Source organism: Oryza glaberrima, chromosome 7, assembly GCF_000147395.1.
Source record: "Oryza glaberrima chromosome 7, OglaRS2, whole genome shotgun sequence".
Lineage (NCBI taxonomy): Eukaryota > Viridiplantae > Streptophyta > Magnoliopsida > Poales > Poaceae > Oryza > Oryza glaberrima.
The window spans coordinates 12,723,041-12,734,275 of record NC_068332.1 but is presented as its reverse complement, the minus strand read 5'-3'; positions in this window follow the sequence as shown (position 1 = coordinate 12,734,275).

Here is an 11,235-nt window from a genome sequence, read left to right as displayed (position 1 = left end):
CCGGCGACGCGAAGGAAAGGTTAGGGTTCGGAGAGAAAGAGAAATCCGATTCGAGATCGAATCCAAGGATTTCCAAACGATTTTAGCTGACGATTCCAAAAGAGAAAAGGTAGAGTGGATCCCGGGGATCATTTCCCCTCTATTGATTTCACCGGAGAAGGAAAGGGGCGGCTGGATTTGGAAGGAGACGACGGCGGCGCGGCGCTAGGGTTCGGGCGGCGGCCGGCCGGAGGTAGACGACAGGCCTGACAGGTGGGCCCCACCTGTCAGCGGCAGCGAGCGCGCGCGGGCGGCTCGGCTTGACTTGGGCCGACTTGGGCCGAGGAGGAGAGAGAGAGGGTTTTGGGCCGACTTTTGGCCCAAAGCCAAAAGAGACTTTTAAAAACCTTTTTCCATTTAAATTATTCATGAAATGCAATTCCACTTATTAAAAATACTTCCTTGGCTTAAATAAATCCCAGAAAAATCTAGGAATTATAGAATCAAGCAAAGTATTTAATAAAATTTTATCTGGCCCCATTTTATATTGGAATTTATTATTTAAAATTAGATCTTCTTTTCTAGGATTTTAAAATCAATTATAATAATTCCAATTTAGACAACAATTTATATATTTGGGATTTTTAGGGTGTGACACAGCTAGTGGCGGAGACAAGCCTAAGATAGCTAGGGCCCGAGCCCTAGGTCTGTATCCTAGACTCCTGTTTAAATCTATAAAACATTAGCGAGAATTTTGAAAATAATGTATATGTAAGTCGACCCCTACTCTTACAGAGTTTCTGGCTCTGCCCCTCTAACAGCGGGGCTTCCATTTGCTCGGTTCTCAAAGAAAATGTTCTTAGCTCAATGAAATGCCACAAACATATAATTAAATGCCAATGCAGATCTCCTTAAAATTAAAGCTTATTGTGAAGCTATTGGCCAAATGTTAAAAAAGATAGTTTGTTTTTGAAAGATCAATTAGATGCCATGTCAATTTAAAGTGCACTGATAACCTCGACATCTTGATCACTCCAAGTAGTTGTATGCCTATTCGGAGGTTATCCTCTAATTTTGTGGCCATATGCCCCCTTTTCCTTTTTTGTTTTCACTGTTGCAGTTTTCTTTTTTCTTTTTTTTTTGCCTCGGGTGGAAGTGGAACTAGAAGCGAAGCGGAAGGGTACATGATGACGGGAAGGGGAATGCCGGGGCGACCCCACATGTCAGTGGGAATAACCTGGAATATCCCCTAAAAAACCCGAATAAGCTGACAATGTCACTGCCAATCTGGGTCCACCACGATCCCTCCCCCTACCTCGAGCTAGGAATAACCGGACCAACCCGCGAATCCGTTTATAAGCAAAATTGTTGGGAAACTCGCGGACTGACCAGCGGGTACCTATAAATGTGACATCTAAATAGGCTTATGGATTGACCTATTTGTATCTTTATATGCGGTAAGTCACACCATGACACGAAAATCCACGGGTTACCAATTAAGTAGGTTCGCGCGTCAACCCGCTTACATCCCTACCTCTGAGCAACGCTCGGCTGCTCAAAGTCGCCACCTCTGGTTCGCCAGAGGAGGCACGGACCCGGTGAGGGCAAAGTCCGTCATTCTACCTCTGGTGTTGCTCGTATCGTCTGGTTTCTGAGTTCTAATGGTTGAGGTCAATTTCCCTGAAACCAAATTTGTTGGCGCAACAAAATTAAACCGACGTCAGAGTTTGGTCATGAGATAACATAGGTTGTGTTTAGTTCAGCGGAAAGTTTGGATTTTGGTTGAAATTGGAGATGATGTGACTGAAAAGTTATGTGTGTATGACAGGTTGATGTGATGGAAAATGACTGAAGTTTGGATCCAAACTTTGGATCTAAACACAGCCATAGTCATTCGGAATGCACCACACGTCTCATCTTGCATTTCATAATCAATGACAACTACAGTTCATAGATTACATGTTCTTCCTTTCACACGAATTTCGAATCCTATTTAGTACTAACAGAGATCACATATCATTCCCTGGAACAAAAAAAACAGAGGAAGACATTGACATATGGTCTACGAATATGATTCCTACAAGTTTCTTCACTAATTAATAGTAGAATGTAGTCCTTGTACCATGACTGACAATAATATGTTTTTCATGTGCAATTTCTGAAAAATAATAGTAGAATTGAGATGCAGCAGCACACAGATAGAAAAAGAGTTTTGTTGAGTTCATCAGTTCCTAGTGTACCACAGCCTTGCAGCAACTGAAACTTTCTTGAAAGAAACAGAATTGTAACTGAAATTTTCTTGAAAGAAACAAAATTGTTTAGTTCACCAACATTCAGGACTTGGGATTTCCTTTAGCAACAGAACAGAGAATTGTGAATCTGTGATTGTGATCTGAACACTTGGCTCAACAGAACGAATGAGGCATTTGGTCATGAGATTACAGAGAATAAAAGATTGCTCAAGTATAAAAAAAGATGTTATCTTTTATTCATATATAATCAATGATAAATACAGTTCATAGATTACATGTTCTTCTTTCCATTTAAAGAATTCATCATCCTATCATCTAAGAGATCATGGTGCCTTCCATGAGACCAAAAAAAGAAGAGGAAAGACAAGAGACCTAGTCTGATAATCTTGATTCCTACAAGCATCTTGCAATAGTTAGTAAATTACTAAACTAGTGCACTATATACTAATAATCACAATGCCAGGATATCTTCAGCAGCAGCGGCGGCGTTCCGGCCACCGGCCGCCGCAGAATTCGCCGTGCTATTCGGCGACCTTCCTCTTGCGGCCGCCGGAGCAGGACGGGGAGGCGGAGGACGGCGACCCCGACTCCGAGCGAGGGGAAGGCTCAGGGGAGCGGAAGATCTTGCAGAGAACGAGCTCGGCGACGCCCTCGACGCCGGGTTCCTCCGCGACGCCGTACTCCACCATCACCCACCGGGGCGCCACGACGCCCGACGCCATCCTCTCCTTGTACCTGAACCTCTGGCAGTACCCGCCTCCGTCCACCACCTTCTTGGCACCCACCGAGCACCACCGCTTGCCACCGCCGCCGCCGCCGACCGCGCGCGCTGCCGCCTTCTTGGATCCGGCGCGGGCGCGGGGGCGCGCGCCGAAGAAGTACCACGCCTCGGCGCCGCCGGCGCCGGGCGCGGGCGCGTGCGTGGCCGCCAGCTGGCCCGGGGGGAGTGCGAACACGTCGGCGACGTCGTGCACGAGCGGCGCGAAGCGGGAGTCGACGCGGCCGGAGGCGATCTTGGGGCAGAGGAGGCAGTCGAGGAGGTCGCTGTCGCTGGGGAGGAAGGGGATGCGGAAGCCCTCGACGGCGGGATCTGCGAGCGGCGCCGTCCCCGTCGCCGTCGCCGTCGCCGCCCGCGGCCGTCATCTTCTCCTTCTCCCCGCGCGCGCGCTGGGGTATCGGGCGGCGTGAGGCGAGGGCGAGGGCGAGGCGAATGGGGTTGGCGGGTGCTAGGCCTTGGGTTAAAGAGCAAGTTTAATAGTATAGCCAACTATTTATTTAGAAGTTAATGAATCTAGACATATATATATATACCTAGACTTATTAACATCTATATAAATATGAGCAATGCTAAAAAGTCTTACATTGTAAAACGGAGGAAGTACATAGTTGCTTACTACACTATTAATACCTGATCTCACCTGTCATACATATGTTACGTCTTGAAGTTTGTGCTACAGCTGGCTACAGAGAGCTGTAGCCCGTCCGCTGCTTTTTTCTCTCTTCTTTTATTTTTTTAAAATATATTTATAGCTGGTTTATGGCATGCTCTTGTACCTGCGGCTGGATTTATCGGCAGGCGAGGCGGGTTGGATTTATCGGGAGGCGAGTTCGAGTCGGAGTCCGGGTACGGAAGCGTGGCTGCCAAGCAGGGGTGATCAAGGTGCGGGATTTTTTTTTCTGAACCTTTTCAATTTTTAATTTTTAAAATAAACACTTTAAAAACTTATTTTTACGATATGAACCTTTTAACCACATGCAGCCAAAGCCAAACTGACGTGGCAAAACTACTGTCATATCGATCTTGTTAGTGTGATAATATTATTTGGCTATGCTATTCTCACTGGTGAGTGGTGTGGCAGCGTTATTTGACTACGCTGCTCTTGTTGGTGTGACGTGTAGGTGACGTGTGAATTTTATTTTGCCATGCCATCCCGCCTGGTATAGCCTAATGGTTTAGATTTTAGAAATAACTAGGAAGGTAGCCCGCGCTGTTTAAAATTTTGTTACGAATGTTTATGTATATATGATTTTTTTTTTAAAATTTCTCTTCTAAATATGTGTATATCAATAATTTGTTTAGGAATGTTTTGAAAGTTAGTTTTGATCATTGGACGTACGGACGTGTGCTAAAAGGGACATGTTTCTAGACATTTGTGTATACGCATGTTGGACCGACGGGGATGTTAGGTCCTTTAAGAGGGTGTCTGTGACATTTGTCTATACACATGTCGGACCGACGGGGATGTCAGGTCCTTTGAGGGGTGTCTGTGACATCCTAGTTCGATTAGGATATGGCCGATGTTTTATTGAAAGAATGTGATATGTGTTGTCTATAAGCGTCGTGTGCACTTCAGTAGTACCGTCTTGCTAGTTAAGCAAGAGTGCAACCACTTGTAAGGCACTGCCCTTCTAACCATATCATTTTCGTGTTGACTATTTTACGTGAAGCGAGAATGAAAGTGTAAGTGTGGGTGATATTTGTAAGTGGGTGTGCCGGTTGAATGGGCTGGGATGTGTTGTTCTAGAGAACGGGTTGTTACAAATTGTAAACTAAAATTACTTGAATCATGTCATCTTAAATTTATAAGAAAAAATGTCGCAACAATGGATCCGGTTTATATGAAACTATCATTTATACTACATGTGTTTCTTTTTAAAAAATTTTTAGCATCTTAATTTAAACTTTTAAGTAATACTTTTTTTCTTGTATACTAAAGATGTATTAATAGGTTTTAGGATATATTAAGTTAAGAAATTTCATATTAAAAAATATGGTAATATGACTTCTTTATCTAATTAAAGACATAATTACATACCTTGTACTATCTCCATCCATAAATTGAAGGATTCAATTTTTATCCTAAGATATAAAGGATTTTAATACTACTCGTCCTATCCAACCATCCATTATTCAACTTTTATCCAACAGTACTCTAACTATCTTCTAACTCTGCACATATCTCATATTTAATGAGTCTTATTTAGAGAGGGGAATCTTAGTATATTTTTTTCATTCTTCCTTAATTCCTATAAAATTTTAGGATTCAATGTAGGATGGACACAGTAATTAAAAAGAGCTTCATTCATATACGTATTTACGGATTTATTTGTACGTTTGTAGATTGATTTAGCTTTACATATTTGTATAGGTAAATAGACCTCGTATATATGTTGAGAGATATAATTAAGTTAGTAACGAGTCCACCATTTTTATTAAAAAATTATGAAGTACTGAGTCCACCATTTTTATTAAAAGATTAAGGTGGATTTTTTTAGGGATAGTTTTTAGGATTTTCTTTTATCCGGTTGTTAATTTAATTGCCGTAAGGGAAAAAAGGAGGCGAGAGCCGGTGGGTTCGTCTCATCTGTGAGGGAAGTGGATATGTGCATTGTACATACGGATTTTGATAGCCTGGTCGATCGATAGGTTTTATTTTTAAGATATAGATCTAACATTTTAAAATAAGGTCCACTGGTTTGGGTAAGATGATTTCTTTTTCTCAAAAATTTTTATATTAAGATATATTAGAGCGTCATATGGTGATTTAGGAATGTTTATAGGAAGCTACGTGGTAGCTTGAGAGAATTTGTAGGACATCTAATGGACTTTTAATATATAATAATAGATAATTCATGTCATATTAATTAATATATCAATCAATAATTAAATAATTTGTGTGTGCAGTGTCCTGATAATCATTTTATGGGTTCACCACTGAAAACAAAGGGTATATATCCAAGTGATGTCTTGATAATTTTATTTTTGAGTTCGCCCCTGGAAATTAAAGGTATATATATCCAAGTTATGTATTATAATTTTTATATAAAAATATATGTACCAAGAGATTATTTAGCTATCTAATTAATTTTTATACTATTCATTTGGTTGTTAGCCAGAAAATTGGAAAGATGGAAGGGGAGGGTTAGACAGGGAGAGAGGGAGTACGTACATACATGCGCGCATTTTTTTTCGTTTTAAAACGTATTATGTGAACTTGTGTTCGGAGAGGGGGAACATACAGATTTTTTTTTGGAAGATAAAATTTAATGGTGAAAATTAATAATCTAATAATTTAAAATATTGGGTCTACCGATTTAAAGGAAAGTGTCACATGACGGTATAGAAGCATTTGTAGGAGTGCCATGTGGCGGCTTAGGAGTATTTGTATGAAGTTTAATGGACTTTTAGTAAAAAAACACTTTGTTCCGATCACATATAAATTCTCCATTTATCGTAACAACTCATTATCACTATTATAAAAGTTGATTACCTATTAATAAATGAAATTGCATATGTGCAAATAAAATAAGCTAATATATTATTAATGCACTACTTAGCTAAGTCTTTATGTCTTACTTATTTCCAAACCCATATATAAATATTCTAAAAGTATCACTTTCTACCGACTAATAGGATAACAACCTTTAAGTTAAACATGAATGCCTCATTAACGGGTGATCTATTACTTGAAAGTTGGGTACCTCATCGATGTAGCTGTGTCCTCTCAAGATCAGCATGAAGCACAATTTTAATACCTAATTTACTATAATATCCTCATAGAGTACTATAACATACTTGGGCCACCTCAACTTAGCCATTTGTATGCCACGTGATCCACCAATTTAAATAAAAATTGGCAGTGAGATTATATAGTGCCACATGACGACCTAAGAGCATTTGTAAGAGCACCGCATAGCAACTTAGAATTTTTTTTAGGTAGTTTAGTAGACTATTAGTATATAATATTTTTTTCTTGCTGCGGACAGTACTACCGAAACTTTATTTCCTTTTCAATCCTACTGTTTTTCTTTAACAGTTACTATGTATACCTCTAATCTAATGGTCTAAACAGGTGGCCAATTTAAATGAAAATCGAGAGCGAGACTATATAGTACCACGTGGCGGCCTAGGAGCATTTGTAAGAGCTCCATTTGGCGACTTAGAAGTGTTTGTAGGATCACATATTAGATATATAATTTTAAAATAGTTTTAAAAGATGAACATTTATAGATGGTTGATTTGATATTTGATATTTATATTATAGATCTAGTTTAACACTACATGCAATATATTTCATCTTTATATTGTAGATAGTTCTATTTTAAAGGCCATCGATTTTTTCAGATGGTACTAAGTACTTATGTTTTACTTTGGCTTTATCTTTATAGTAAGTACGTGCATTTTTTTCTTCCGGCAAATATTATGTACATGAGAAAGGTGTTACATATTTAATAGTATAAAATAACAGGTCCACTAATTTGAAAATCAATAACACATATAGATAAAATAGTGAATCCATCTCAATTTAAGTGAAAATCAACATTAAAATTAGTTCAACTGCATGTGTATATTTTTGGGCCAATATATTTCAAATTTATATTGTAGATATTTGCTTTTTGATAGTCCTAATCATGTATGTTTTATTTTGGTTGTTGTATGTACGTACGTACGTTCTATTCCTTCGGCAAACAGTACGGAGAAAGGTAATATATATATAGATCTAATCTGTTGGTATAAAATAGCGGGTCCACTAATTTAAATGAAAATCGATGTCATGTATAAATCTAATCTAATGGTATAAAATAACGGGTCCACCAATTTAAATGAAAATCGACGGTGAGATTAGACTATGCCACATGGCGACCTAGGAGTGTTTGTAGGAGTGCCACGTGGCAGCTTGGGAGTGTTTGTAGGAAGATTAATGGATTTTTATTATATAATAGATAGATAGCTTATTTGGTAGAGCTAGAACTTAGGGATGACAGTATTGCCCGTGGGTTCGGGTATCAAAGAATACCCGACGGGCACGGACATGGGCATCTTCTTTTGCCCGTTGGCACGCCCGACTCGATACCCGTGAATTTAGTGGGCATTGACAGGTTGTCCATTCCATCCACGGGTAACCTGTGCCCGACCCAAAAATGTTTTAGCCCATATATATGGTTTAGCCCTTCAATAGTTTAATCTCCCCTCATGGCCCAATAGCCCATTTGGCCCATTTATGCCGCATCAGTATATATTTTCACAAACCCTAGCCACACAAATCCCTAACCATATCTTTATACTAGCTATCTTGTGTACACTCGGCGGCGGCGGCTAGCGGCGGGGTGGTTGCTGGTGACGCTAGTCCACGGGAGCAAGCGGTAGTAGCGCACGGGAGCAAGCAGTGCGGCTGTGCATGGGAGCTGGCAGGGGTTCGCACGCGCCGCCGCGAACGCACTGGCGCAGGCAAGCTAGAAGGCAACGACACAAGGTATTTTGGTCATTTGGACGAAAAAATATACGGTACTAACAAAGGCTAACCGGGCAGTGATGGTCCGAGAGTATATAAAGAATAACATTTTATTACTTCCGAAAGTCTTACAAAAGAATAAAGAAAAGCTACTAGAGCTATACCCGAATTCCTCCGAAGACTCCGAGGACTCTAAGAGCTATTCTATTCTACTCCAGTTAGCACTAGAATACTAAACTAAAGTATAGAGAGAAATGTTAAGCTTGCTTGAGTGTGTGAAGGAGTGGAGGAGGTGAAGGCCTTTTATAGCTGAGCTATGATGGTTGCAAAGGTCGGTAATTGTCACACCCTGAAGTTCTTCTCCTAAGTCTAAATCAAATTAATAAATGGTCTCAAGAAATTACCTGTGTAAAAGTAAGAGAGAAACCCTAATTGAATTAATGCAAATAATAATTGGAAGTGGCATGTGGGATTTTTCTTGAGTTCTACATGTCAAAATATGCTAACATGATTTTTAGTGGAATTTTCAGAGCTCTATAAATAATTTTAACCAATTAAAATTAAGCACAAGCGTTATTTAATCCCTAGAAAATCTTTTTCTCTTTTCCTTTTTCTTTTTCCCTCCTTTTTCTTTTTTTGGGCCGCCGGCCCATTCCCTCCTTTCCCCCGTTGGCCCATTTCCCCTCCTCCTCTCGTGCCCCAGCTGGGCCGGCCCGAGGCCGAGGCCCAACCAGCACCCGCCCGCGCCCCTCCCCTCTCCGGGTCGCCGACAGGTGGGGCCCACCTATCGGGCCCGTCCCCTACCTCCAGCCGGTGCCACCCGTGCCCGCAACCGCCGCTTCCGCCTCTCATGCGCATCCTGCCCACGTCGCCCACTCCCCGCGCGCGCCCCGCACACCCCGCAACCGCCGCCCCACTTCCCCGCCTACGCCTGCGCTCGAGATGGCTGGGATTCGATTTTCGAATCCCACCTCCCCCACGTCGCCGGCCGATTCTCGCGCCTCCCGGCCACGTCTCGCCCCCTCGAGCCTATATAAACCATCCCCGACCCCTTCTCTCTCTTTTTCACATTGCGACCGACCGCTCCCGTGCACCCCATCGCCCTAGCGCTGTCGCCCTCCTCTCTGCCGCCGCCGCCATCGCTCCGGCCGCCGCTAGCCGTTGCTAGCCACTGCGCCGAGCCGTGCCGTCGTCGCCATCGCGTTTGCCACCCCGTACACCCCTCCGTCGGCCGAACCGCCGCCGGAATCCGCCCTCCCCTGTGCGCCGGTGAGCTCACCATTGCCGCCGCCTTCGGCCGGCGTCTAAGCCCGTCCTACTCCCTCTCTCCCTCTCTAAACTCCCCCGTTTTGTTCGTTAGGTCTTCCCGGAGCTCGTCCCGCCGTTGCCGCCGTCTTCCGCCGCTCGCCGTCACTCGTCGTTGTCGGTGAGGCCTCCCCCCTCCCTCTCTCTCTCTCCCGTACCACCGCCTAGCGCCGCCGCCTAGTCGCTAGCACCGTGCCGCCACCTAGCCGCGCGCTAGGCCGCCGAGCCGGATTAAGCTGCTCGCACGTGCGCCGGCCGCGTGCCGCCTCCGCCGTCCGATCTACCCCGGGTAGATCGGGGCCGTCCATCCGCAGCCCGCATGGCCGCCACGTCGGCGCCACGTCGGTGCCCCGTCGGCGCCACGTCGGTGCCACGTGGTGCACCCGGCCCCTATCCCGTGGACTCGGTCCACGGTGGGCCGGCGCCTCTGAGGCGATGACATGTGAGGCCCGAATGTCGCCCCCCCCCTTCGCTGACGTCATCTGGGGATAATTAATGCGCAATAATTCGATTTAAGGTTTTTTTTCTTTTAAAGTAAAAACACAGTGAATCTTCTAAAATTCATAGAAAATTCATCCATGCTCCGTTTAAGCCCATTCAAGTCTCAGTAAATCCAGAAAAATGCAAAGAATCCATTAAAAATGGTTTTGTTCTTTGTTTCTGTTGACAGAAAACACGTGGCCTGGGAGATCTGCTTAACTCCAGTGCAGGTCCAAAGCTCGCCTTCGGAGGTATTAGCGTGCTAGTTGATTTGATCCTGTAATCAACAAGAAATAGAAGCAAAGAAACCGTAGTTAAATCCATAAATGATAGCCGATCGGCTAGATGCCGATGACATATCATTTATCTTTGAGCCGATGTCATCTGTGCATCGATCGGCAGTCATGAATAAGTAAAAAAGGACTAAATCTACTCGATCGGCTGTAGATATTAACAATATATACTCCTTATATCGATGTATACTTAAAACAAGTGATTGGGATAGATCAGTCATCATGCCGAGACAGTATAAATCACTTAGATCGAAATATATGTCAATAACAAGACTATATATGTTTATAGCATAGCCGATCAGATAAATCTAGCATGTATCGGCTAATACTCCGATACTACTCTATATCAAGATATTAAAGCAAGTATAATATATTGAGCAAAAGCCTAACATACTTAGATACAACAATATCTTAACATAAAGGGCAGATTTAACATATTAATAAGGCATATAGAACAAATGAAGTTAAATCAGATACGATCGGCTGAAACTCCGATGCTATTCTAATCGGCAACTAGAGGGCAGGCTAGAGATCGATATTCTAAGCACGACTTAATAGATCAAACTCAACTGATGCAGCATTAAGTATGAAAAGAAGAACGATATCTAAACAATCAAGCCGCTAGAAGTTTCATAGAGTGGTGGATATTTTATATAATCTAAACCAACGTCGATATCTAACCCAATCGGCGGC